Source organism: Loxodonta africana, unplaced genomic scaffold (genome assembly GCF_030014295.1).
Source record: "Loxodonta africana isolate mLoxAfr1 unplaced genomic scaffold, mLoxAfr1.hap2 scaffold_62, whole genome shotgun sequence".
Lineage (NCBI taxonomy): Eukaryota > Metazoa > Chordata > Mammalia > Proboscidea > Elephantidae > Loxodonta > Loxodonta africana.
The window spans coordinates 871,452-899,281 of record NW_026975348.1 but is presented as its reverse complement, the minus strand read 5'-3'; positions in this window follow the sequence as shown (position 1 = coordinate 899,281).

Here is a 27,830-nt window from a genome sequence, read left to right as displayed (position 1 = left end):
TACCCAGAGGTACCTCAGAAGGAACGACTGGAGACTGTAACCAGAGGTACCTCGCAAAACGGCCTGGTGAGTGTACCCAGAGGTACCTCGGAAACTAGTCCTGATGACAGTACCAACAGGTACTTCGGAAGGAAGGCCTGGAGACTCTACCCAGACGTACCTCGGAAGAAAGGCCTGGTGACTGTAGTCAGAGGTACCTCGGAAGGAAGGCCTGGTGACTGTACCCAGAGGTACCTGGGAAGAAATGCCTGATGACACTACCCAGAGGTACCTCGGAAAGAAGCCCTGCTGACTGTACCCAGAGGTTCCTGGAAGGAAGTCCTGGTGACTGTACTCAGAGGTACCTCAGAAGAAATACCTCGTGACTGTACCCAGAGGTACCTGAGAAGGAAGGCCTGGTGACTGTACCCAGAGGTACCTCGGAAGGAAGGCCTGGTCACTGTACCCAGAGCTAATTCTGAAGGAATGCCTGGTGACTGTACCCAGAGGTACCTCGTAAGAAAGGCCTGGTGACTGTACCCAGAGGTACCTCAGAAGCAATTCCTGGTGACTGTACCAAGAGGTAACTCGTAGGAAAGGCGTGGTGAGTGTACCCAGGGTAATTCCCACGGAAAGCCTGGTGACTGTAACCAGAGTTACCTCGGGAGGAAGGCCTGGTGACTGTAACGAGAAGTTCCTCAGAAGGAAAGCCTGATGACTCTACCCAAACGTATCCCTTAATAAAGGCCGTATGACTGTACTCAGAGGTACCTCGGAAGGAAGGCCTGCTGACTCTACCCAGAGGGACCTCGGAAGGAAGGCCAGGTGACTGTACCCAGAGGTACCTGGAAAGGAAGGCCCGGTGATTGTACCCAGAGGTACCTCGGAAGGAAGGCCTGGTGAATGTACTCAGAGGTACCTCGGAAGGAAGGCCTGGGGACTTTACCCAGGGATACCTTAGAAGGAATGCCTGGTTACTGTACCCAGATGTACCTCGGAAGGAAGGCCTGGTGACTGTACCCAGAGATACCTGGGAAGAAATGCCTGATGACACTACCCAGAGGTACCTCGGAAGGAAGCCCTGCTGACTGTACCCAGAGGTACCTGGAAAGGAAGGCCTGGTGACTGTCCTCAGAGGTACCTCAGAAGAAATACCTCGTGACTGTACCCAGACGTACCTGAGAAGGAAGGCCTGGTGACTGTACCCAGGGGTACCTCGGAAGGAAGGCCTGGTGACTGTACCTAGAGGTAACTCCGAAAGAGGCGTGGTGACTGTACCCAGGGTATCTCCCAAGGAAAGCCAGGTGACTGCAGCCAGAGGTACCTCGGAAGAAAGGCCTGGTGACTGTTCCGAGAAGTACCTCAGAAGGAAGGCCTGATGACTCTACCCAGACGTACCCCTTCAGAAAGGCCGGGTGACTGTACTCAGAGGTACCTCGGAAGAAAGGCCTGGTGATTGTACCTAGAGGTACCTCGGAAGGAAGGCCTGGTGACTGTACCCAGAGGGACCTCAGAAATAAGCCCGGGTGCTGTACCCAGATGTACCTCAGAAGGAAGGCCGTTGACTGTACCCAGAGGGACCTCGGAAGAAAGGCCTGGTGACTGTACCCAGAGGGAACTGAGAAAGAAGGCAGAGTGACTGTACCCAGAGGGACCCCAGAAGGAAGGCCTTTGACTGTACCCAGAGGTACCCCTGAAGGAACGCCTGGTGATTGTACCCATAGGTACCTCAGAAGGAACGACTGGAGACTGTAACCAGAGGTACCTCTTAAGAACGGCCTGGTGAGTGTACCCAGAGGTACCTCGGAAACTAGTCCTGATGACTGTACCCACAGGTACTTCGGAAGGAAGGCCTGGAGACTGTACCCAGACGTACCTCTGAAGAAAGGCCTGGTGACTGTAGTCAGAGGTACCTCGGAAGGAAGGCCTGGTGACTCTACCCAGGGGTACCTCAGAAGGAAGACCTGGCGACTGTACACAGAAGCACCTCGGAAGAAAGGCCTGGTGACTGTACCCAGTGGTACCTCGGAAGGAAGGCCTAGTGACTGTACCCAGAGCTAACTCAGAAGGAGCGCCTGGTGATTGTACCCAGAGGTACTTCGGAAGGAAAGTCTGGTGGCTTAACTCAGAAGTGCCTCGGAAGGAAGGCCTGGTGACCGTACCCAGAGGTACCTCGAAAGAAATGCTTGGTGACGGTACTTAGAAGTACCTGGGAAGGAAGGCCTGGTGACAGTACTCGGAGGTACCGCAGAAGGAAGGCCTGGTGACTGTACCCAGGTGTATCTCAGAAGGAAGGCCTGGTGACTGTACCCAGAGGTAACTCGTAAGGAAGGCCTGGTGACTGTACCCAGAGGTACCTGAGAAGGAATGCCTGGTGACTGTACTCAGAGGTACCGCGGAAAAAAGCCCTGGTGAGTGTACCCAGAGGTACCTCGGAAGGATGGCCTGGTGACTATACCCAGAGGTACCTCCGAAGGAAGGACTGGTGACTGTACCCAGAGGTATCTCGGAGGGAGGGCATAGTGACTTTACCCAGAGGTACCTCGGAAGGAAGGTCCAGAGACTGTACCCAAAGGTACCTCGGAAGGAAGGCCCGGTGACTGTACCCAGAGGTATCTCAGAAGCAAGACCTGGTGACTGTACCCAGAGGTACCTCAGAAGGAATGCCTGGTGACTGTACTCAGAGGTACCGCGGAAAAAAGGCCTGGTGAGTGTACCCAGAGGTACCTTGGAAGGAAGGCCTGGTGACTACCCAGACGTACCTCCGAAGAAAGGCCTGGTGACTGTACTCAGAGGTACCCCAGAAGAAAAACCTCGTGACTGTACCCAGTGGTACCTCAGAAGGAAGGCATGATGACTGTACCCAGAGGTACCTCGGAAGGAAGGCCTGGTCACGGTACCCAGAGCTAACTCTGAAGGAATGCCTGGTGACTGTACCCAGAGGTACCTCGTGAGAAAGGCCTGGTGACTGTACCCAGAGGTACCTCAGAAGAAAGGCCTAGAGACTGTTCCCAGAGGGACCTCAGAAAGAAGGCCGTGTGACTGTACCCAGAGATACCTCTGAAGGAAGGCCTGTTGACTCTACCCATAGGTACCTCAGAAGGAAAGCCTGGTGACTGTACCCGCAGGTACGTCGTAAGAAAGGTCTGGTGAGGGTACACAGACTTACCTCGGAAACAAGGGCTGGTGACTGTATCCAAAGGTACCTCAGAGGGAAGGTCTGGTGACTGTACCCAGAGGTAGATCGGAAGAAAAGCCTGGTGACTGTACCTAGAGGGACCTCAGAAATAATCCCGGGTGACTGTACCCAGAGGTACCTCAGAAGGAAGGGCGGTGACTGTACCCAGAGGTACCTCCTAAGAAAGGCCTGGTGACTGTACCCAGAGGGACCTCCGAAATAAGCCCGGGTGCTGTACCCAGAGGTACCTCAGAAGGAAGGCCGTTGACTGTACCCAGAGGGACCTCGGAAGAAAGGCCTGCTGACTGTACCCAGAGGGAACTGAGAAAAAAGGCAGGGTGACTGTACCCAGAGGTACCTCAGAAGGAAGGCCTTTCACTGTACCCAGAGGTACCTCTGAAGGAACGCCTGGTGACTGTACCCATAGGTACCTCAGAAGGAACGACTGGAGACTGTAACCAGAGGTACCTCGCAAAACGGCCTGGTGAGTGTACCCAGAGGTACCTCGGAAAGTAGTCCTGATGACAGTACCAACAGGTACTTCGGAAGGAAGGCCTGGAGACTGTACCCAGACATACCTCGGAAGAAAGGCCTGGTGACTGTAGTCAGAGGTACCTCGGAAGGAAGGCCTGGTGATTGTACCAAGAGGTACCTGGGAAGAAATGCCTGATGACACTACCCAGATTTACCTCGGAAAGAAGCCTTGCTGACTGTACCCAGAGGTACCTGGAAAGGAAGTCCTGGTGACTGTACTCAGAGGTACCTCGAAGGAAGGCCTGGTGACTGTACCCAGAGCTAATTCTGAAGGAATGCCTGGTGACTGTACCCAGAGGTACCTCGTAAGAAAGGCCTGGTGACTGTACCCAGAGGTACCTCAGAAGCAAGGCCTGGTGACTGTACCAAGAGGTAACTCGTAGGAAAGGCGTGGTGAGTGTACCCAGGGTAATTCCCACGGAAAGCCTGGTGACTGTAACCAGAGTTACCTCGGAAGGAAGGCCTGGTGATTGTAACCAGAAGTTCCTCAGAAGGAAAGCCTGATGACTCTACCCAAACGTACCCCTTAATAAATGCCGGATGACTGTACTCAGAGGTACCTCGGAAGGAAGGCCTGCTGACTCTACCCAGAGGGACCTCGGAAGTAAGGCCAGGTGACTGTACCCAGAGGTACCTGGAAAGGAAGGCCCGGTGATTGTACCCAGAGGTACCTCGGAAGGAAGGCCTGGTGACTGTACCCAGACGCACTTCGGAAGAAAGTCCTGGTGACTGTATTCAGAGGTACCTCGAAAGGAAGGCCTGGGGACTTTACCCAGGGATACCTTAGAAGGAATGCCTGGTTACTGTACCCAGATGTACCTCGGAAGGAAGGCCTGGTGACTGTACCCAGAGATACCTGGGAAGAAATGCCTGATGACACTACCCAGAGGTACCTCGGAAGGAAGCCCTGCTGACTGTACCCAGAGGTACCTGGAAAGGAAGGCCTGGTGACTGTCCTCAGAGGTACCTCAGAAGAAATACCTCGTGACTGTACCCAGACGTACCTGAGAAGGAAGGCCTGGTGACTGTACCCAGGGGTACCTCGGAAGGAAGGCCTGGTGACTGTACCTAGAGGTAACTCCGAAAGAGGCGTGGTGACTGTACCCAGGGTATCTCCCAAGGAAAGCCAGGTGACTGCAGCCAGAGGTACCTCGGAAGAAAGGCCTGCTGACTGTTCCGAGAAGTACCTCAGAATGAAGGCCTGATGACTCTACCCAGACGTACCCCTTCAGAAAGGCCGGGTGACTGTACTCAGAGGTACCTCGGAAGAAAGGCCTGGTGACTGTACCCAGAGGTACGTCGGAAGGAAGGCCTGGTGACTGTACCTAGAGATAACTCGGAAGAAAGGAGTGGTGACTGTACCCAGGGTAACTCCCAAGGAAAGCCTGGTGACTGTAACCAGAGGTACCTCGGAAGGAAGGCCTGCTGACTGTAGCCAGAGTTACCTCCGAAGGAAGGCCTGGTGACTGTACCCAGAGGTAACTCGGAAGAAATGCCTGGTGACTCTAAACAGAGGTACCTCGGGAGGAATCCCTGGTGACTGTACCCAGAGGTACCTCGGAAGAAAGGCCTGCTGACTGTTCCGAGAAGTACCTCAGAAGGAAGGCCTGATGACTCTACCCAGACGTACTCCTTAAGAAAGGCCGGGTGACTGTACTCAGAGTTACCTCGGAAGGTAGGCCTGGTGACTGAACCCAGAGGTACGTCGGAAGGAAGGCCTAGTGACTGTACATAGAGCTAACTCAGAAGGAGCGCCTGGTGATTGTACCCAGAGGTACTTCGAAAGGAAGGCCTAGCGACTGTACACAGAAGCACTTCGGAAGAAAGGCCTGGTGACTGTACCCAGAGGTACCTCGGAAGGAAGGCCTAGTGACTGTACCCAGAGCTAACTCAGAGGGAGCGCCTGGTGATTGTACCCAGAGGTACTTCGGAAGGAAAGCCTGGTGGCTTAACTCAGAAGTGCCTCGGAAGGAAGGCCTGGTGACCGTACCCAGAGGTACCTCGAAAGAAATGCTTGGTGACGGTACTTAGAAGTACCTGGGAAGGAAGGCCTGGTGACAGTACTCGGAGGTACCGCAGAAGGAAGGCCTGGTGACTGTACCCAGGGGTATCTCAGAAGGAAGGCCTGGTGACTGTACCCAGAGGTAACTCGTAAGGAAGGCCTGGTGACTGTACCCAGAGGTACCTGAGAAGGAATGCCTGGTGACTGTACTCAGAGGTACCGCGGAAAAAAGCCCTGGTGAGTGTACCCAGAGGTACCTCGGAAGGATGGCCTGGTGACTATACCCAGAGGTACCTCCGAAGGAAGGACTGGTGACTGTACCCAGAGGTATCTCGGAGGGAGGGCATAGTGACTTTACCCAGAGGTACCTCGGAAGGAAGGTCCAGAGACTGTACCCAAAGGTACCTCGGAAGGAAGGCCCGGTGACTGTACCCAGAGGTATCTCAGAAGCAAGACCTGGTGACTGTACCCAGAGGTACCTCAGAAGGAATGCCTGGTGACTGTACTCAGAGGTACCGCGGAAAAAAGGCCTGGTGAGTGTACCCAGAGGTACCTCAGAAGGAATGCCTGGTGACTGTACTCAGAGGTACCGCGGAAAAAAGGCCTGGAAAGTGTACCCAGAGGTACCTTGGAAGGAAGGCCTGGTGACTACCCAGACGTACCTCTGAAGAAAGGCCTGGTGACTGCACTCAGAGGTACCCCAGAAGAAAAACCTCGTGACTGTACCCAGTGGTACCTCAGAAGGAAGGCATGATGACTGTACTCAGAGGTACCTCGGAAGGAAGGCCTGGTCACTGTACCCAGAGCTAACTCTGAAGGAATGCCTGGTGACTGTACCCAGAGTTACTTCGTGAGAAAGGCCTGGTGACTATATCCAGAGGTACCTCAGAAGAAAGGCCTAGAGACTGTTCCCAGAGGGACCTCAGAAAGAAGGCCGTGTGACTGTACCCAGAGATACCTCTGAAGGAAGGCCTGTTGACTCTACCCGTACGTACTCAGAAGGAAAGCCTGGTGACTGTACCCGCAGGTACGTCGTAAGAAAGGTCTGGTGAGGGTACACAGACTTACCTCGGAAACAAGGGCTGGTGACTGTATCCAAAGGTACCTCAGAGGGAAGGTCTGGTGACTGTACACAGAAGTACCTCGGAAGAAAGGCCTGGTGACTGTACCCAGAGCTAACTCAGAAGAAAGACCTCGTGACTGTACCCAGAGGTACCTCAGAAGGAAGGCCTGGTGATTGTACCTAGAGGTACCTCGGAAGGAAGGCCTGGTGACTGTACCCAGAGGGACCTCAGAAATAAGCCCGGGTGCTGTACCCAGAGGTACCTCAGAAGGAAGGCCGTTGACTGTACCCAGAGGGACCTCGGAAGAAAGGCCTGCTGACTGTACCCAGAGGGAACTGAGAAAAAAGGCAGGGTGACTGTACCCAGAGGTACCTCAGAAGGAAGGCCTTTCACTGTACCCAGAGGTACCTCTGAAGGAACGCCTGGTGACTGTACCCATAGGTACCTCAGAAGGAACGACTGGACACTGTAACCAGAGGTACCTCGCAAAACGGCCTGGTGAGTGTACCCAGAGGTACCTCGGAAACTAGTCCTGATGACAGTACCAACAGGTACTTCGGAAGGAAAGCCTGGAGACTCTACCCAGACGTACCTCGGAAGAAAGGCCTGGTGACTGTAGTCAGAGGTACCTCGGAAGGAAGGCCTGGTGACTGTACCCAGAGGTACCTGGGAAGAAATGCCTGATGACACTACCCAAAGGTACCTCGGAAAGAAGCCCTGCTGACTGTACCCAGAGGTACCTGGAAAGGAAGTCCTGGTGACTGTACTCAGAGGTACCTCAGCAGAAATACCTCGTGACTGTACCCAGAGGTACCTGAGAAGGAAGGCCTGGTGACTGTACCCAGAGGTACCTCGGAAGGAAGGCCTGGTCACTGTACCCAGAGCTAATTCTGAAGGAATGCCTGGTGACTGTACCCAGAGGTACCTCGTAAGAAAGGCCTGGTGACTGTACCCAGAGGTACCTCAGAAGCAAGGCCTGGTGACTGTACCAAGAGGTAAGTCGTAGGAAAGGCGTGGTGAGTGTACCCAGGGTAATTCCCACGGAAAGCCTGGTGACTGTAACCAGAGTTACCTCGGGAGGAAGGCCTGGTGACTGTAACGAGAAGTTCCTCAGAAGGAAAGCCTGATGACTCTACCCAAACGTATCCCTTAATAAAGGCCGTATGACTGTACTCAGAGGTACCTCGGAAGGAAGGCCTGCTGACTCTACCCAGAGGGACCTCGGAAGGAAGGCCAGGTGACTGTACCAAGAGGTACCTGGAAAGGAAGGCCCGGTGATTGTACCCAGAGGTACCTCGGAAGGAAGGCCTCGTGACTGTACCCAGACGCACTTCGGAAGAAAGTCCTGGTGACTGTATTCAGAGGTAACTCGGAAGGAAGGCCTGGGGACTTTACCCAGGGATACCTTAGAAGGAATGCCTGGTTACTGTACCCAGATGTACCTCGGAAGGAAGCCCTGCTGACTGTACCCAGAGGTACCTGGAAAGGAAGGCCTGGTGACTGTCCTCAGAGGTACCTCAGAAGAAATACCTCGTGACTGTACCCAGACGTACCTGAGAAGGAAGGCCTGGTGACTGTACCCAGGGGTACCTCGGAACGAAGGCCTGGTGACTCTACCTAGAGGTAACTCCGAAAGAGGCGTGGTGACTGTACCCAGGGTATCTCCCAAGGAAAGCCAGGTGACTGCAGCCAGAGGTACCTCGGAAGAAAGGCCTGCTGACTGTTCCGAGAAGTACCTCAGAAGGAAGGCCTGATGACTCTACCCAGACGTACCCCTTCAGAAAGGCCGGGTGACTGTACTCAGAGGTACCTCGGAAGGAAGGCCTGGTGACTGTACCCAGAGGTACGTCGGAAGGAAGGCCTGGTGACTGTACCTAGAGATAACTCGGAAGAAAGGGGTGGTGACTGTACCCAGGGTAACTCCCAAGGAAAGCCTGGTGACTGTAACCAGAGGTACCTCGGAAGGAAGGCCTGCTGACTGTAGCCAGAGTTACCTCCGAAGGAAGGCCTGGTGACTGTACCCAGAGGTAACTCGGAAGAAATGCCTGGTGACTCCAAACAGAGGTACCTCGGGAGGAATCCCTGGTGACTGTACCCAGAGGTACCTCAGAAGGAAGGCCTGGTGATTGTTCCTAGAGATACCTCCGAAAGGAAGGCCTGGTGACTGTACACAGAAGTACCTCGGAAGAAAGGCCTGGTGACTGTACCCAGAGCTAACTCAGAAGAAAGACCTCGTGACTGTACCCAGAGGTACCTCAGAAGGAAGGCCTGGTGATTGTACCTAGAGGTACCTCGGAAGGAAGGCCTGGTGACTGTACCCAGAGGGACCTCAGAAATAAGCCCGGGTGCTGTACCCAGAGGTACCTCAGAAGGAAGGCCGTTGACTGTACCCAGAGGGACCTCGGAAGAAAGGCCTGCTGACTGTACCCAGAGGGAACTGAGAAAGAAGGCAGAGTGACTGTACCCAGAGGGACCTCAGAAGGAAGGCCTTTGACTGTACCCAGAGGTACCCCTGAAGGAACGCCTGGTGATTGTACCCATAGGCACCTCAGAAGGAACAACTGGAGACTGTAACCAGAGGTACCTCGTAAGAACGGCCTGGTGAGTGTACCCAGAGGTACCTCGGAAACTAGTCCTGATGACTGTACCCACAGGTACTTCGGAAGGAAGGCCTGGAGACTGTACCCAGCCGTACCTCGGAAGAAAGGCCTGGTGACTGTAGTCAGAGGTACCTCGGAAGGAAGGCCTGGTGACTGTACCCAGGGGTAGCTGGGAAGGAAGGCCTGGCGACTGTACACAGAAGCACCTCGGAAGAAAGCCCTGGTGACTGTACCCAGAGGTACCTCGGAAGGAAGGCCTAGTGACTGTACCCAGAGCTAACTCAGAAGGAGGGCCTGGTGATTGTACCCAGAGGTATTTCGGAAGGAAAGCCTGGTGGCTTAACTCAGAAGTGCCTCGGAAGGAAGGCCTGGTGACCGTACCCAGAGGTACCTCGAAAGAAATGCTTGGTGACGGTACTTAGAAGGACCTGGGAATGAAGGCCTGGTGACAGTACTCGGAGGTACCGCAGAAGGAAGGCCTGGTGACTGTATCCAGGGGTATCTCAGAAGGAAGGCCTGGTGACTGTACCCAGAGGTAACTCGTAAGGAAGGCCTGGTGACTGTACCCAGAGGTACCTGAGAAGGAATGCCTGGTGACTGTACTCAGAGGTACCGCGGAAAAAAGGCCTGGTGAGTGTACCCAGAGGTACCTCGGAAGGATGGCCTGGTGACTATACCCAGAGGTACCTCCGAAGGAAGGACTGGTGACTGTACCCAGAGGTATCTCGGAGGGAGGGCATAGAGATTTTACCCAGAGGTACCTCGGAAGGAAGGTCCAGAGACTGTACCCAAAGGTACCTCGGAAGGAAGGCCCGGTGACTGTACCCAGAGGTATCTCAGAAGCAAGACCTGGTGACTGTACCCAGAGGTACCTCAGTAGGAATGCCTGGTGACTGTACTCAGAGGTACGGCGGAAAAAAGGCCTGGTGAGTGTACCCAGAGGTACCTCGGAAGGCAGGCCTGGTGACTCTACCCAGAGGTACCATGGAAGGAAGGCCTGGTGACTACCCAGACGTACCTCCGAAGAAAGGCCTGGTGACTGTACTCAGAGGTACCCCAGAAGAAAAACCTCGTGACTGTACCCAGTGGTACCTCAGAAGGAAGGCATGATGACTGTACTCAGAGGTACCTCGGAAGGAAGGCCTGGTCACTGTACCCAGAGCTAACTCTGAAGGAATGCCTGGTGACTGTACACAGAGTTACTTCGTGAGAAAGGCCTGGTGACTGTACCCAGAGGTACCTCAGAAGAAAGGCCTAGAGACTGCTCCCAGAGGGACCTCAGAAAGAAGGCCGTGTGACTGTACCCAGAGATACCTCTGAAGGAAGGCCTGTTGACTCTACCCGTACGTACTCAGAAGGAAAGCCTGGTGACTGTACCCGCAGGTACGTCGTAAGAAAGGTCTGGTGAGGGTACACAGACTTACCTCGGAAACAAGGGCTGGTGACTGTATCCAAAGGTACCTCAGAGGGAAGGTCTGGTGACTGTACCCAGAGGTAGATCGGAAGAAAAGCCTGGTGACTGTACCTAGAGGGACCTCAGAAATAATCCCGGGTGACTGTACCCAGAGGTACCTCAGAAGGAAGGGCGGTGACTGTACCCAGAGGTACCTCCTAAGAAAGGCCTGGTGACTGTACCCAGAGGGACCTCCGAAATAAGCCCGGGTGCTGTACCCAGAGGTACCTCAGAAGGAAGGCCGTTGACTGTACCCAGAGGGACCTCGGAAGAAAGGCCTGCTGACTGTACCCAGAGGGAACTGAGAAAAAAGGCAGGGTGACTGTACCCAGAGGTACCTCAGAAGGAAGGCCTTTCACTGTACCCAGAGGTACCCCTGAAGGAACGCCTGGTGATTGTACCCATAGGTACCACAGAAGGAACGACTGGAGACTGTAACCAGAGGTACCTCGCAAAACGGCCTGGTGAGTGTACCCAGAGGTACCTCGGAAACTAGTCCTGATGACAGTACCAACAGGTACTTCGGAAGGAAGGCCTGGAGACTGTACCCAGACGTACCTCGGAAGAAAGGCCTGGTGACTGTAGTCAGAGGTACCTCGGAAGAAAGGCCTGGTGACTGTACCCAGAGCTAACTCAGAAGAAAGACCTCGTGACTGTACCCAGAGGTAGCTCAGAAGGAATGCCTGGCGACTGTACTCAGAGGTACCGCGGAAAAAAGGCCTGGTGTGTGTACCCAGAGGTACCTCGAAAGGATGGCCTGGTGACTATACCCAGACGTACCTCCGAAGGAAGGACTGGTGACTGTACCCAGAGGTATCTCGGAGGGAGGGCATAGTGACTTTACCCAGAGGTACTTTGGAAGGAAGGTCCAGAGACTGTACCCAAAGGTACCTCGGAAGAAAGGCCCGGTGACTGTACCCAGAGTTATCTCAGAAGTAAGACCTGGTGACTCTACACAGAGGTACCTCAGAAGGAAGGCCTGGTGAATCCACCCAGAGGTACCTTGGAAGGAAGGCCTGGTGACTACCCAGACGTACCTCCAAAGAAAGGCCTGGTGACTGTACTCAGAGGTACCCCAGAAGAAAAACCTCGTGTCTGTACCCAGTTGTACCTCAGAAGGAAGGCATGATGACTGTACCCAGAGGTACCTCAAAAGGAATGCATGATGACTGTACCAGAGGTACCTCGGAAGGAAGGCCTGGTCACTGTACCCAGAGATAACTCTGAAGGAATGCCTGGTGACTGTACCCAGACGCACTTCGGAAGAAAGTCCTGGTGACTGTATTCAGAGGTACCTCGAAAGGAAGGCCTGGGGACTTTACCCAGGGATACCTTAGAAGGAATGCCTGGTTACTCTACCCAGATGTACCTCGGAAGGAAGGCCTGGTGACTGTACCCAGAGATACCTGGGAAGAAATGCCTGATGACACTACCCAGAGGTACCTCGGAAGGAAGCCCTGCTGACTGTACCCAGAGGTACCTGGAAAGGAAGGCCTGGTGACTGTCCTCAGAGGTACCTCAGAAGAAATACCTCGTGACTGTACCCAGACGTACCTGAGAAGGAAGGCCTGGTGACTGTACCCAGGGGTACCTCGGAACGAAGGCCTGGTGACTGTACCTAGAGGTAACTCCGAAAGAGGCGTGGTGACTGTACCCAGGGTATCTCCCAAGGAAAGCCAGGTGACTGCAGCCAGAGGTACCTCGGAAGAAAGGCCTGCTGACTGTTCCGAGAAGTACCTCAGAATGAAGGAATGATGACTCTACCCAGACGTACCCCTTCAGAAAGGCCGGGTGACTGTACTCAGAGGTACCTCGGAAGGAAGGCCTGGTCACTGTACCCAGAGCTAACTCTGAAGGAATGCCTGGTGACTGTACCCAGAGGTACCTCGTGAGAAAGGCCTGGTGACTGTACCCAGAGGTACCTCAGAAGGAACGACTGGAGACTGTAACCAGAGGTACCTCGCAAAACGGCCTGGTGAGTGTACCCAGAGGTACCTCGGAAACTAGTCCTGATGACAGTACCAACAGGTACTTCGGAAGGAAGGCCTGGAGACTCTACCCAGACGTACCTCGGAAGAAAGGCCTGGTGACTGTAGTCAGAGGTACCTCGGAAGGAAGGCCTGGTGACTGTACCCAGAGGTACCTGGGAAGAAATGCCTGATGACACTACCCAGAGGTACCTCGGAAAGAAGCCCTGCTGACTGTACCCAGAGGTTCCTGGAAGGAAGTCCTGGTGACTGTACTCAGAGGTACCTCAGAAGAAATACCTCGTGACTGTACCCAGAGGTACCTGAGAAGGAAGGCCTGGTGACTGTACCCAGAGGTACCTCGGAAGGAAGGCCTGGTCACTGTACCCAGAGCTAATTCTGAAGGAATGCCTGGTGACTGTACCCAGAGGTACCTCGTAAGAAAGGCCTGGTGACTGTACCCAGAGGTACCTCAGAAGCAATTCCTGGTGACTGTACCAAGAGGTAACTCGTAGGAAAGGCGTGGTGAGTGTACCCAGGGTAATTCCCACGGAAAGCCTGGTGACTGTAACCAGAGTTACCTCGGGAGGAAGGCCTGGTGACTGTAACGAGAAGTTCCTCAGAAGGAAAGCCTGATGACTCTACCCAAACGTATCCCTTAATAAAGGCCGTATGACTGTACTCAGAGGTACCTCGGAAGGAAGGCCTGCTGACTCTACCCAGAGGGACCTCGGAAGGAAGGCCAGGTGACTGTACCCAGAGGTACCTGGAAAGGAAGGCCCGGTGATTGTACCCAGAGGTACCTCGGAAGGAAGGCCTGGTGAATGTACTCAGAGGTACCTCGGAAGGAAGGCCTGGGGACTTTACCCAGGGATACCTTAGAAGGAATGCCTGGTTACTGTACCCAGATGTACCTCGGAAGGAAGGCCTGGTGACTGTACCCAGAGATACCTGGGAAGAAATGCCTGATGACACTACCCAGAGGTACCTCGGAAGGAAGCCCTGCTGACTGTACCCAGAGGTACCTGGAAAGGAAGGCCTGGTGACTGTCCTCAGAGGTACCTCAGAAGAAATACCTCGTGACTGTACCCAGACGTACCTGAGAAGGAAGGCCTGGTGACTGTACCCAGGGGTACCTCGGAAGGAAGGCCTGGTGACTGTACCTAGAGGTAACTCCGAAAGAGGCGTGGTGACTGTACCCAGGGTATCTCCCAAGGAAAGCCAGGTGACTGCAGCCAGAGGTACCTCGGAAGAAAGGCCTGGTGACTGTTCCGAGAAGTACCTCAGAAGGAAGGCCTGATGACTCTACCCAGACGTACCCCTTCAGAAAGGCCGGGTGACTGTACTCAGAGGTACCTCGGAAGAAAGGCCTGGTGATTGTACCTAGAGGTACCTCGGAAGGAAGGCCTGGTGACTGTACCCAGAGGGACCTCAGAAATAAGCCCGGGTGCTGTACCCAGAGGTACCTCAGAAGGAAGGCCGTTGACTGTACCCAGAGGGACCTCGGAAGAAAGGCCTGGTGACTGTACCCAGAGGGAACTGAGAAAGAAGGCAGAGTGACTGTACCCAGAGGGACCCCAGAAGGAAGGCCTTTGACTGTACCCAGAGGTACCCCTGAAGGAACGCCTGGTGATTGTACCCATAGGTACCTCAGAAGGAACGACTGGAGACTGTAACCAGAGGTACCTCTTAAGAACGGCCTGGTGAGTGTACCCAGAGGTACCTCGGAAACTAGTCCTGATGACTGTACCCACAGGTACTTCGGAAGGAAGGCCTGGAGACTGTACCCAGACGTACCTCTGAAGAAAGGCCTGGTGACTGTAGTCAGAGGTACCTCGGAAGGAAGGCCTGGTGACTCTACCCAGGGGTACCTCAGAAGGAAGACCTGGCGACTGTACACAGAAGCACCTCGGAAGAAAGGCCTGGTGACTGTACCCAGTGGTACCTCGGAAGGAAGGCCTAGTGACTGTACCCAGAGCTAACTCAGAAGGAGCGCCTGGTGATTGTACCCAGAGGTACTTCGGAAGGAAAGTCTGGTGGCTTAACTCAGAAGTGCCTCGGAAGGAAGGCCTGGTGACCGTACCCAGAGGTACCTCGAAAGAAATGCTTGGTGACGGTACTTAGAAGTACCTGGGAAGGAAGGCCTGGTGACAGTACTCGGAGGTACCGCAGAAGGAAGGCCTGGTGACTGTACCCAGGTGTATCTCAGAAGGAAGGCCTGGTGACTGTACCCAGAGGTAACTCGTAAGGAAGGCCTGGTGACTGTACCCAGAGGTACCTGAGAAGGAATGCCTGGTGACTGTACTCAGAGGTACCGCGGAAAAAAGCCCTGGTGAGTGTACCCAGAGGTACCTCGGAAGGATGGCCTGGTGACTATACCCAGAGGTACCTCCGAAGGAAGGACTGGTGACTGTACCCAGAGGTATCTCGGAGGGAGGGCATAGTGACTTTACCCAGAGGTACCTCGGAAGGAAGGTCCAGAGACTGTACCCAAAGGTACCTCGGAAGGAAGGCCCGGTGACTGTACCCAGAGGTATCTCAGAAGCAAGACCTGGTGACTGTACCCAGAGGTACCTCAGAAGGAATGCCTGGTGACTGTACTCAGAGGTACCGCGGAAAAAAGGCCTGGTGAGTGTACCCAGAGGTACCTTGGAAGGAAGGCCTGGTGACTACCCAGACGTACCTCCGAAGAAAGGCCTGGTGACTGTACTCAGAGGTACCCCAGAAGAAAAACCTCGTGACTGTACCCAGTGGTACCTCAGAAGGAAGGCATGATGACTGTACCCAGAGGTACCTCGGAAGGAAGGCCTGGTCACGGTACCCAGAGCTAACTCTGAAGGAATGCCTGGTGACTGTACCCAGAGGTACCTCGTGAGAAAGGCCTGGTGACTGTACCCAGAGGTACCTCAGAAGAAAGGCCTAGAGACTGTTCCCAGAGGGACCTCAGAAAGAAGGCCGTGTGACTGTACCCAGAGATACCTCTGAAGGAAGGCCTGTTGACTCTACCCATAGGTACCTCAGAAGGAAAGCCTGGTGACTGTACCCGCAGGTACGTCGTAAGAAAGGTCTGGTGAGGGTACACAGACTTACATCGGAAACAAGGGCTGGTGACTGTATCCAAAGGTACCTCAGAGGGAAGGTCTGGTGACTGTACCCAGAGGTAGATCGGAAGAAAAGCCTGGTGACTGTACCTAGAGGGACCTCAGAAATAATCCCGGGTGACTGTACCCAGAGGTACCTCAGAAGGAAGGGCGGTGACTGTACCCAGAGGTACCTCCTAAGAAAGGCCTGGTGACTGTACCCAGAGGGACCTCCGAAATAAGCCCGGGTGCTGTACCCAGAGGTACCTCAGAAGGAAGGCCGTTGACTGTACCCAGAGGGACCTCGGAAGAAAGGCCTGCTGACTGTACCCAGAGGGAACTGAGAAAAAAGGCAGGGTGACTGTACCCAGAGGTACCTCAGAAGGAAGGCCTTTCACTGTACCCAGAGGTACCTCTGAAGGAACGCCTGGTGACTGTACCCATAGGTACCTCAGAAGGAACGACTGGAGACTGTAACCAGAGGTACCTCGCAAAACGGCCTGGTGAGTGTACCCAGAGGTACCTCGGAAAGTAGTCCTGATGACAGTACCAACAGGTACTTCGGAAGGAAGGCCTGGAGACTGTACCCAGACATACCTCGGAAGAAAGGCCTGGTGACTGTAGTCAGAGGTACCTCGGAAGGAAGGCCTGGTGATTGTACCAAGAGGTACCTGGGAAGAAATGCCTGATGACACTACCCAGATTTACCTCGGAAAGAAGCCTTGCTGACTGTACCCAGAGGTACCTGGAAAGGAAGTCCTGGTGACTGTACTCAGAGGTACCTCGAAGGAAGGCCTGGTGACTGTACCCAGAGCTAATTCTGAAGGAATGCCTGGTGACTGTACCCAGAGGTACCTCGTAAGAAAGGCCTGGTGACTGTACCCAGAGGTACCTCAGAAGCAAGGCCTGGTGACTGTACCAAGAGGTAACTCGTAGGAAAGGCGTGGTGAGTGTACCCAGGGTAATTCCCACGGAAAGCCTGGTGACTGTAACCAGAGTTACCTCGGAAGGAAGGCCTGGTGATTGTAACCAGAAGTTCCTCAGAAGGAAAGCCTGATGACTCTACCCAAACGTACCCCTTAATAAATGCCGGATGACTGTACTCAGAGGTACCTCGGAAGGAAGGCCTGCTGACTCTACCCAGAGGGACCTCGGAAGTAAGGCCAGGTGACTGTACCCAGAGGTACCTGGAAAGGAAGGCCCGGTGATTGTACCCAGAGGTACCTCGGAAGGAAGGCCTGGTGACTGTACCCAGACGCACTTCGGAAGAAAGTCCTGGTGACTGTATTCAGAGGTACCTCGAAAGGAAGGCCTGGGGACTTTACCCAGGGATACCTTAGAAGGAATGCCTGGTTACTGTACCCAGATGTACCTCGGAAGGAAGGCCTGGTGACTGTACCCAGAGATACCTGGGAAGAAATGCCTGATGACACTACCCAGAGGTACCTCGGAAGGAAGCCCTGCTGACTGTACCCAGAGGTACCTGGAAAGGAAGGCCTGGTGACTGTCCTCAGAGGTACCTCAGAAGAAATACCTCGTGACTGTACCCAGACGTACCTGAGAAGGAAGGCCTGGTGACTGTACCCAGGGGTACCTCGGAAGGAAGGCCTGGTGACTGTACCTAGAGGTAACTCCGAAAGAGGCGTGGTGACTGTACCCAGGGTATCTCCCAAGGAAAGCCAGGTGACTGCAGCCAGAGGTACCTCGGAAGAAAGGCCTGCTGACTGTTCCGAGAAGTACCTCAGAATGAAGGCCTGATGACTCTACCCAGACGTACCCCTTCAGAAAGGCCGGGTGACTGTACTCAGAGGTACCTCGGAAGAAAGGCCTGGTGACTGTACCCAGAGGTACGTCGGAAGGAAGGCCTGGTGACTGTACCTAGAGATAACTCGGAAGAAAGGAGTGGTGACTGTACCCAGGGTAACTCCCAAGGAAAGCCTGGTGACTGTAACCAGAGGTACCTCGGAAGGAAGGCCTGCTGACTGTAGCCAGAGTTACCTCCGAAGGAAGGCCTGGTGACTGTACCCAGAGGTAACTCGGAAGAAATGCCTGGTGACTCTAAACAGAGGTACCTCGGGAGGAATCCCTGGTGACTGTACCCAGAGGTACCTCGGAAGAAAGGCCTGCTGACTGTTCCGAGAAGTACCTCAGAAGGAAGGCCTGATGACTCTACCCAGACGTACTCCTTAAGAAAGGCCGGGTGACTGTACTCAGAGTTACCTCGGAAGGTAGGCCTGGTGACTGAACCCAGAGGTACGTCGGAAGGAAGGCCTAGTGACTGTACATAGAGCTAACTCAGAAGGAGCGCCTGGTGATTGTACCCAGAGGTACTTCGGAAGGAAGGCCTAGCGACTGTACACAGAAGCACTTCGGAAGAAAGGCCTGGTGACTGTACCCAGAGGTACCTCGGAAGGAAGGCCTAGTGACTGTACCCAGAGCTAACTCAGAGGGAGCGCCTGGTGATTGTACCCAGAGGTACTTCGGAAGGAAAGCCTGGTGGCTTAACTCAGAAGTGCCTCGGAAGGAAGGCCTGGTGACCGTACCCAGAGGTACCTCGAAAGAAATGCTTGGTGACGGTACTTAGAAGTACCTGGGAAGGAAGGCCTGGTGACAGTACTCGGAGGTACCGCAGAAGGAAGGCCTGGTGACTGTACCCAGGGGTATCTCAGAAGGAAGGCCTGGTGACTGTACCCAGAGGTAACTCGTAAGGAAGGCCTGGTGACTGTACCCAGAGGTACCTGAGAAGGAATGCCTGGTGACTGTACTCAGAGGTACCGCGGAAAAAAGGCCTGGTGAGTGTACCCAGAGGTACCTCGGAAGGATGGCCTGGTGACTATACCCAGAGGTACCTCCGAAGGAAGGACTGGTGACTGTACCCAGAGGTATCTCGGAGGGAGGGCATAGTGACTTTACCCAGAGGTACCTCGGAAGGAAGGTCCAGAGACTGTACCCAAAGGTACCTCGGAAGGAAGGCCCGGTGACTGTACCCAGAGGTATCTCAGAAGCAAGACCTGGTGACTGTACCCAGAGGTACCTCAGAAGGAATGCCTGGTGACTGTACTCAGAGGTACCGCGGAAAAAAGGCCTGGTGAGTGTACCCAGAGGTACCTCAGAAGGAATGCCTGGTGACTGTACTCAGAGGTACCGCGGAAAAAAGGCCTGGAAAGTGTACCCAGAGGTACCTTGGAAGGAAGGCCTGGTGACTACCCAGACGTACCTCTGAAGAAAGGCCTGGTGACTGCACTCAGAGGTACCCCAGAAGAAAAACCTCGTGACTGTACCCAGTGGTACCTCAGAAGGAAGGCATGATGACTGTACTCAGAGGTACCTCGGAAGGAAGGCCTGGTCACTGTACCCAGAGCTAACTCTGAAGGAATGCCTGGTGACTGTACCCAGAGTTACTTCGTGAGAAAGGCCTGGTGACTATATCCAGAGGTACCTCAGAAGAAAGGCCTAGAGACTGTTCCCAGAGGGACCTCAGAAAGAAGGCCGTGTGACTGTACCCAGAGATACCTCTGAAGGAAGGCCTGTTGACTCTACCCGTACGTACTCAGAAGGAAAGCCTGGTGACTGTACCCGCAGGTACGTCGTAAGAAAGGTCTGGTGAGGGTACACAGACTTACCTCGGAAACAAGGGCTGGTGACTGTATCCAAAGGTACCTCAGAGGGAAGGTCTGGTGACTGTACACAGAAGTACCTCGGAAGAAAGGCCTGGTGACTGTACCCAGAGCTAACTCAGAAGAAAGACCTCGTGACTGTACCCAGAGGTACCTCAGAAGGAAGGCCTGGTGATTGTACCTAGAGGTACCTCGGAAGGAAGGCCTGGTGACTGTACCCAGAGGGACCTCAGAAATAAGCCCGGGTGCTGTACCCAGAGGTACCTCAGAAGGAAGGCCGTTGACTGTACCCAGAGGGACCTCGGAAGAAAGGCCTGCTGACTGTACCCAGAGGGAACTGAGAAAAAAGGCAGGGTGACTGTACCCAGAGGTACCTCAGAAGGAAGGCCTTTCACTGTACCCAGAGGTACCTCTGAAGGAACGCCTGGTGACTGTACCCATAGGTACCTCAGAAGGAACGACTGGAGACTGTAACCAGAGGTACCTCGCAAAACGGCCTGGTGAGTGTACCCAGAGGTACCTCGGAAACTAGTCCTGATGACAGTACCAACAGGTACTTCGGAAGGAAAGCCTGGAGACTCTACCCAGACGTACCTCGGAAGAAAGGCCTGGTGACTGTAGTCAGAGGTACCTCGGAAGGAAGGCCTGGTGACTGTACCCAGAGGTACCTGGGAAGAAATGCCTGATGACACTACCCAAAGGTACCTCGGAAAGAAGCCCTGCTGACTGTACCCAGAGGTACCTGGAAAGGAAGTCCTGGTGACTGTACTCAGAGGTACCTCAGCAGAAATACCTCGTGACTGTACCCAGAGGTACCTGAGAAGGAAGGCCTGGTGACTGTACCCAGAGGTACCTCGGAAGGAAGGCCTGGTCACTGTACCCAGAGCTAATTCTGAAGGAATGCCTGGTGACTGTACCCAGAGGTACCTCGTAAGAAAGGCCTGGTGACTGTACCCAGAGGTACCTCAGAAGCAAGGCCTGGTGACTGTACCAAGAGGTAAGTCGTAGGAAAGGCGTGGTGAGTGTACCCAGGGTAATTCCCACGGAAAGCCTGGTGACTGTAACCAGAGTTACCTCGGGAGGAAGGCCTGGTGACTGTAACGAGAAGTTCCTCAGAAGGAAAGCCTGATGACTCTACCCAAACGTATCCCTTAATAAAGGCCGTATGACTGTACTCAGAGGTACCTCGGAAGGAAGGCCTGCTGACTCTACCCAGAGGGACCTCGGAAGGAAGGCCAGGTGACTGTACCAAGAGGTACCTGGAAAGGAAGGCCCGGTGATTGTACCCAGAGGTACCTCGGAAGGAAGGCCTCGTGACTGTACCCAGACGCACTTCGGAAGAAAGTCCTGGTGACTGTATTCAGAGGTAACTCGGAAGGAAGGCCTGGGGACTTTACCCAGGGATACCTTAGAAGGAATGCCTGGTTACTGTACCCAGATGTACCTCGGAAGGAAGCCCTGCTGACTGTACCCAGAGGTACCTGGAAAGGAAGGCCTGGTGACTGTCCTCAGAGGTACCTCAGAAGAAATACCTCGTGACTGTACCCAGACGTACCTGAGAAGGAAGGCCTGGTGACTGTACCCAGGGGTACCTCGGAACGAAGGCCTGGTGACTCTACCTAGAGGTAACTCCGAAAGAGGCGTGGTGACTGTACCCAGGGTATCTCCCAAGGAAAGCCAGGTGACTGCAGCCAGAGGTACCTCGGAAGAAAGGCCTGCTGACTGTTCCGAGAAGTACCTCAGAAGGAAGGCCTGATGACTCTACCCAGACGTACCCCTTCAGAAAGGCCGGGTGACTGTACTCAGAGGTACCTCGGAAGAAAGGCCTGGTGACTGTACCCAGAGGTACGTCGGAAGGAAGGCCTGGTGACTGTACCTAGAGATAACTCGGAAGAAAGGGGTGGTGACTGTACCCAGGGTAACTCCCAAGGAAAGCCTGGTGACTGTAACCAGAGGTACCTCGGAAGGAAGGCCTGCTGACTGTAGCCAGAGTTACCTCCGAAGGAAGGCCTGGTGACTGTACCCAGAGGTAACTCGGAAGAAATGCCTGGTGACTCCAAACAGAGGTACCTCGGGAGGAATCCCTGGTGACTGTACCCAGAGGTACCTCAGAAGGAAGGCCTGGTGATTGTTCCTAGAGATACCTCCGAAAGGAAGGCCTGGTGACTGTACACAGAAGTACCTCGGAAGAAAGGCCTGGTGACTGTACCCAGAGCTAACTCAGAAGAAAGACCTCGTGACTGTACCCAGAGGTACCTCAGAAGGAAGGCCTGGTGATTGTACCTAGAGGTACCTCGGAAGGAAGGCCTGGTGACTGTACCCAGAGGGACCTCAGAAATAAGCCCGGGTGCTGTACCCAGAGGTACCTCAGAAGGAAGGCCGTTGACTGTACCCAGAGGGACCTCGGAAGAAAGGCCTGCTGACTGTACCCAGAGGGAACTGAGAAAGAAGGCAGAGTGACTGTACCCAGAGGGACCTCAGAAGGAAGGCCTTTGACTGTACCCAGAGGTACCCCTGAAGGAACGCCTGGTGATTGTACCCATAGGCACCTCAGAAGGAACAACTGGAGACTGTAACCAGAGGTACCTCGTAAGAACGGCCTGGTGAGTGTACCCAGAGGTACCTCGGAAACTAGTCCTGATGACTGTACCCACAGGTACTTCGGAAGGAAGGCCTGGAGACTGTACCCAGCCGTACCTCGGAAGAAAGGCCTGGTGACTGTAGTCAGAGGTACCTCGGAAGGAAGGCCTGGTGACTGTACCCAGGGGTAGCTGGGAAGGAAGGCCTGGCGACTGTACACAGAAGCACCTCGGAAGAAAGCCCTGGTGACTGTACCCAGAGGTACCTCGGAAGGAAGGCCTAGTGACTGTACCCAGAGCTAACTCAGAAGGAGGGCCTGGTGATTGTACCCAGAGGTATTTCGGAAGGAAAGCCTGGTGGCTTAACTCAGAAGTGCCTCGGAAGGAAGGCCTGGTGACCGTACCCAGAGGTACCTCGAAAGAAATGCTTGGTGACGGTACTTAGAAGGACCTGGGAATGAAGGCCTGGTGACAGTACTCGGAGGTACCGCAGAAGGAAGGCCTGGTGACTGTATCCAGGGGTATCTCAGAAGGAAGGCCTGGTGACTGTACCCAGAGGTAACTCGTAAGGAAGGCCTGGTGACTGTACCCAGAGGTACCTGAGAAGGAATGCCTGGTGACTGTACTCAGAGGTACCGCGGAAAAAAGGCCTGGTGAGTGTACCCAGAGGTACCTCGGAAGGATGGCCTGATGACTATACCCAGAGGTACCTCCGAAGGAAGGACTGGTGACTGTACCCAGAGGTATCTCGGAGGGAGGGCATAGAGATTTTACCCAGAGGTACCTCGGAAGGAAGGTCCAGAGACTGTACCCAAAGGTACCTCGGAAGGAAGGCCCGGTGACTGTACCCAGAGGTATCTCAGAAGCAAGACCTGGTGACTGTACCCAGAGGTACCTCAGTAGGAATGCCTGGTGACTGTACTCAGAGGTACGGCGGAAAAAAGGCCTGGTGAGTGTACCCAGAGGTACCTCGGAAGGCAGGCCTGGTGACTCTACCCAGAGGTACCATGGAAGGAAGGCCTGGTGACTACCCAGACGTACCTCCGAAGAAAGGCCTGGTGACTGTACTCAGAGGTACCCCAGAAGAAAAACCTCGTGACTGTACCCAGTGGTACCTCAGAAGGAAGGCATGATGACTGTACTCAGAGGTACCTCGGAAGGAAGGCCTGGTCACTGTACCCAGAGCTAACTCTGAAGGAATGCCTGGTGACTGTACACAGAGTTACTTCGTGAGAAAGGCCTGGTGACTGTACCCAGAGGTACCTCAGAAGAAAGGCCTAGAGACTGCTCCCAGAGGGACCTCAGAAAGAAGGCCGTGTGACTGTACCCAGAGATACCTCTGAAGGAAGGCCTGTTGACTCTACCCGTACGTACTCAGAAGGAAAGCCTGGTGACTGTACCCGCAGGTACGTCGTAAGAAAGGTCTGGTGAGGGTACACAGACTTACCTCGGAAACAAGGGCTGGTGACTGTATCCAAAGGTACCTCAGAGGGAAGGTCTGGTGACTGTACCCAGAGGTAGATCGGAAGAAAAGCCTGGTGACTGTACCTAGAGGGACCTCAGAAATAATCCCGGGTGACTGTACCCAGAGGTACCTCAGAAGGAAGGGCGGTGACTGTACCCAGAGGTACCTCCTAAGAAAGGCCTGGTGACTGTACCCAGAGGGACCTCCGAAATAAGCCCGGGTGCTGTACCCAGAGGTACCTCAGAAGGAAGGCCGTTGACTGTACCCAGAGGGACCTCGGAAGAAAGGCCTGCTGACTGTACCCAGAGGGAACTGAGAAAACAGGCAGGGTGACTGTACCCAGAGGTACCTCAGAAGGAAGGCCTTTCACTGTACCCAGAGGTACCCCTGAAGGAACGCCTGGTGATTGTACCCATAGGTACCACAGAAGGAACGACTGGAGACTGTAACCAGAGGTACCTCGCAAAACGGCCTGGTGAGTGTACCCAGAGGTACCTCGGAAACTAGTCCTGATGACAGTACCAACAGGTACTTCGGAAGGAAGGCCTGGAGACTGTACCCAGACGTACCTCGGAAGAAAGGCCTGGTGACTGTAGTCAGAGGTACCTCGGAAGAAAGGCCTGGTGACTGTACCCAGAGCTAACTCAGAAGAAAGACCTCGTGACTGTACCCAGAGGTAGCTCAGAAGGAATGCCTGGCGACTGTACTCAGAGGTACCGCGGAAAAAAGGCCTGGTGTGTGTACCCAGAGGTACCTCGAAAGGATGGCCTGGTGACTATACCCAGACGTACCTCCGAAGGAAGGACTGGTGACTGTACCCAGAGGTATCTCGGAGGGAGGGCATAGTGACTTTACCCAGAGGTACTTTGGAAGGAAGGTCCAGAGACTGTACCCAAAGGTACCTCGGAAGAAAGGCCCGGTGACTGTACCCAGAGTTATCTCAGAAGTAAGACCTGGTGACTCTACACAGAGGTACCTCAGAAGGAAGGCCTGGTGAATCCACCCAGAGGTACCTTGGAAGGAAGGCCTGGTGACTACCCAGACGTACCTCCAAAGAAAGGCCTGGTGACTGTACTCAGAGGTACCCCAGAAGAAAAACCTCGTGTCTGTACCCAGTTGTACCTCAGAAGGAAGGCATGATGACTGTACCCAGAGGTACCTCAAAAGGAATGCATGATGACTGTACCAGAGGTACCTCGGAAGGAAGGCCTGGTCACTGTACCCAGAGATAACTCTGAAGGAATGCCTGGTGACTGTACCCAGAGGTACCTCGTGAGGAAGGCCTGATGACTGTACCCAGAGGTACCTCAGAAGAAAGGCCTAGAGACTGTTCCCAGAGGGACCTCAGAAAGAAGGCCGTGTGACTGTACCCAGAGATACCTCTGAAGGAAGGCCTGTTGACTCTACCCATAGGTACCTCAGAAGGAAAGCCTGATGAATGTACGCACAGGTACGTCGTAAGAAAGGTCTGGTGAGGGTACACAGACTTACCTCGGAAACAAGGCCTGGTGACTGTACCCAGAGGTACCTCAGAAGCAATGCCTGGTGACTGTACTCAGAGGTACCGCGGAAAAAGGTCTGGTGAGTGTACCCAGATGTACCTCGGAAGGATGGTCTGGTGACTATACCCGGAGGTACCTCCGAAGGAAGGCCTGGTGACTGTACCCAGGGGAACCTCGGAAGGAAGGCCTGGTGACTGTACCTAGAGGTAAGTCCGAATGAGGCGTGGTGACTGTACCCAGGGCATCTCCCAAGGAAAGCCAGGTGACTGCAGCCAGAGGTACCTCGGAAGAAAGGCCTGCTGACTGTTCCGAGAAGTACCTCAGAAGGAAGGCCTGATGACTCTACCGAGACGTACCCCTTCAGAAAGGCCGGGTGACTGTACTCAGAGGTACCTCGGAAGGAAGGCCTGGTGACTGTACCCAGAGGTACGTCGGAAGGAAGGCCTGGTGACTGTACCTAGAGATAACTCGGAAGAAAGGAGTGGTGACTGTACCCAGGGTAACTCCCAAGGAAAGCCTGGTGACTGTAACCAGAGGTACCTCGGAAGGAAGGCCTGCTGACTGTAGCCAGAGTTACCTCCGAAGGAAGGCCTGGTGACTGTACCCAGAGGTAACTCGGAAGAAATGCCTGGTGACTCTAAACAGAGGTACCTCGGGAGGAATCCCTGGTGACTGTACCCAGAGGTACCTCAGAAGGAAGGCCTGGTGATTGTTCCTAGAGATACCTCCGAAAGGAAGGCCTGGTGACTGTACACAGAAGTACCTCGGAAGAAAGGCCTGGTGACTGTACCCAGAGCTAACTCAGAAGAAAGACCTCGTGACTGTACCCAGAGGTACCTCAGAAGGAAGGCCTGGTGATTGTACCTAGAGGTACCTCGGAAGGAAGGCCTGGTGACTGTACCCAGAGGTACCTCAGAAGGAAGGCCTTTGACTCTACCCAGAGGTACCCCTGAAGGAACGCCTGGTGATTGTACCCATAGGTACCTCAGAAGGAACGACTGGAGACTGTAACCAGAGGTACCTCGTAAGAACGGCCTGGTGAGTGTACCCAGAGGTACCTCGGAAACTAGTCCTGATGACTGTACCCACAGGTACTTCGGAAGGAAGGCCTGGAGACTGTACCCAGACGTACCTCGGAAGAAAGGCCTGGTGACTGTAGTCAGAGGTACCTCGGAAGGAAGGCCTGGTGACTGTACCCAGGGGTAGCTGGGAAGGAAGGCCTGGCGACTGTACACAGAAGCACCTCGGAAGGAAGGCCTGGCGACTGTACACAGAAGTACCTCAGAAGAAAGTCCTGGTGACTGTACCCAGAGGGAACTGAGAAAGAAGGCCGGGTAACTGTACCCAGAGTTACCTGAGAAAGAAGGCCTTTGACTGTACCCAGAGGTACCTCTGAAGGAACGCCTGGTGACTGTACCCAAAGGTATCTCAGAAGGAAAGCCTGGTGACTGTACGCAGAGGTACCTCAGAAGGATGGCCTGGTGAGTCTACCCAGAGGTACCTCGGAAACAAAGCCTGATGACTGTACTCAGAGGTACCTCGGAAGGAAGGCCTGGGGACTATACCCAGAGGTACATCGGAAGGAAGGCCTGGTGACCATTCCCAGAGGTACCTCGGAAGGAAGGCCTGGTGACCGTACCCAGACGTACCTTGGAAGAAAGGCCTGGTGACTGTACCCAGAAGTACCTCGGAAGGAAGCCCTGGTAACTATACCTAGACGTATCTCTGAAGAAAGGCCTGGTGACTGTATTAAGAGTGGCCACGGAAGGAAGGCCTGGTTACTGTACCCAGAGGTACCTGAGAAGGAAGGCCTGGTGGGTGTACCCACAGGAACCTCAGATGGAAGGCCTGGTGACTGTACCCAGCGGTACCTCAGAATGAAAACCTGGTGATTGTACCCAGAGTTCCCTCTTAAGAAATGCCTGGTGACTGTACACAGAGATACCTCGGAAGGAACAGCTGGTGACTGTACCCGGCGATATTTCAGAAGAAAGACCTGGTGACTGTACCAAGAAGCACCTCAGAAGAAAGGCATGCTGACTACACCCAGAGGTACTTCGGAAGGAATGTCTGGTGACTGTACCCACAGGTATCTCGGAAGGAAGGCCTGGGGATTGTACCCAGAGGTACATCGGAAGGAAGGCCTGTTGAGCGTACCCAGAGATACCTCGGAAGGAAGGCTTGGTGACAGCACTCAGAGGTACCTGGGAAGGAAGGCCTGGTGACTGTACTCCGAGGTACCGCAGAAGGAATGCCTGGTGACAGTACCCAGACGTACCTCGGAAGAAAGTCCTGGTGAGTGTACTCAGAGGTACCTCGGAGGGAAGGTCTTGTGACTGTACCCAGAGTTACGTCGGAAGGAAGGCCTGGTGACTGCACCGAGAGGTTCCTGGGAAGGAAGGCCTGGTGAGTGTACCCAGACGCACCTCGGAAGAAAGTCTTGGTGACTGTACTCAGAGGTACCGCGGAAGGAAGGCCTGGGGACTTTACCCAGAGATAACTTAGAAGGAATGCCTGGTGACTGTACACAGATGTACCTCGGAAGGAAGGCCTGGTGACCGCGCCCAGAGGTACGTCGGAAGGAAGGTCTGGGGACCGTACCCAGAGGGACCTCGGAAGAAATGCTTGGTGACGGTACTCAGAAGTACCTGGGAAGGAATTCCTGGTGACTGTACTCGGAGGTACCGCAGAAGGAAGCCCTGTTGACTGTACCCAGAGGTATCTCAGAAGGAAGGAATGGTGACTGTACCCAGAGGTACCTCGGAAGGAAGGCCTGGTGACTGTACCCAGAGGTACCTCAGAAGGAATGC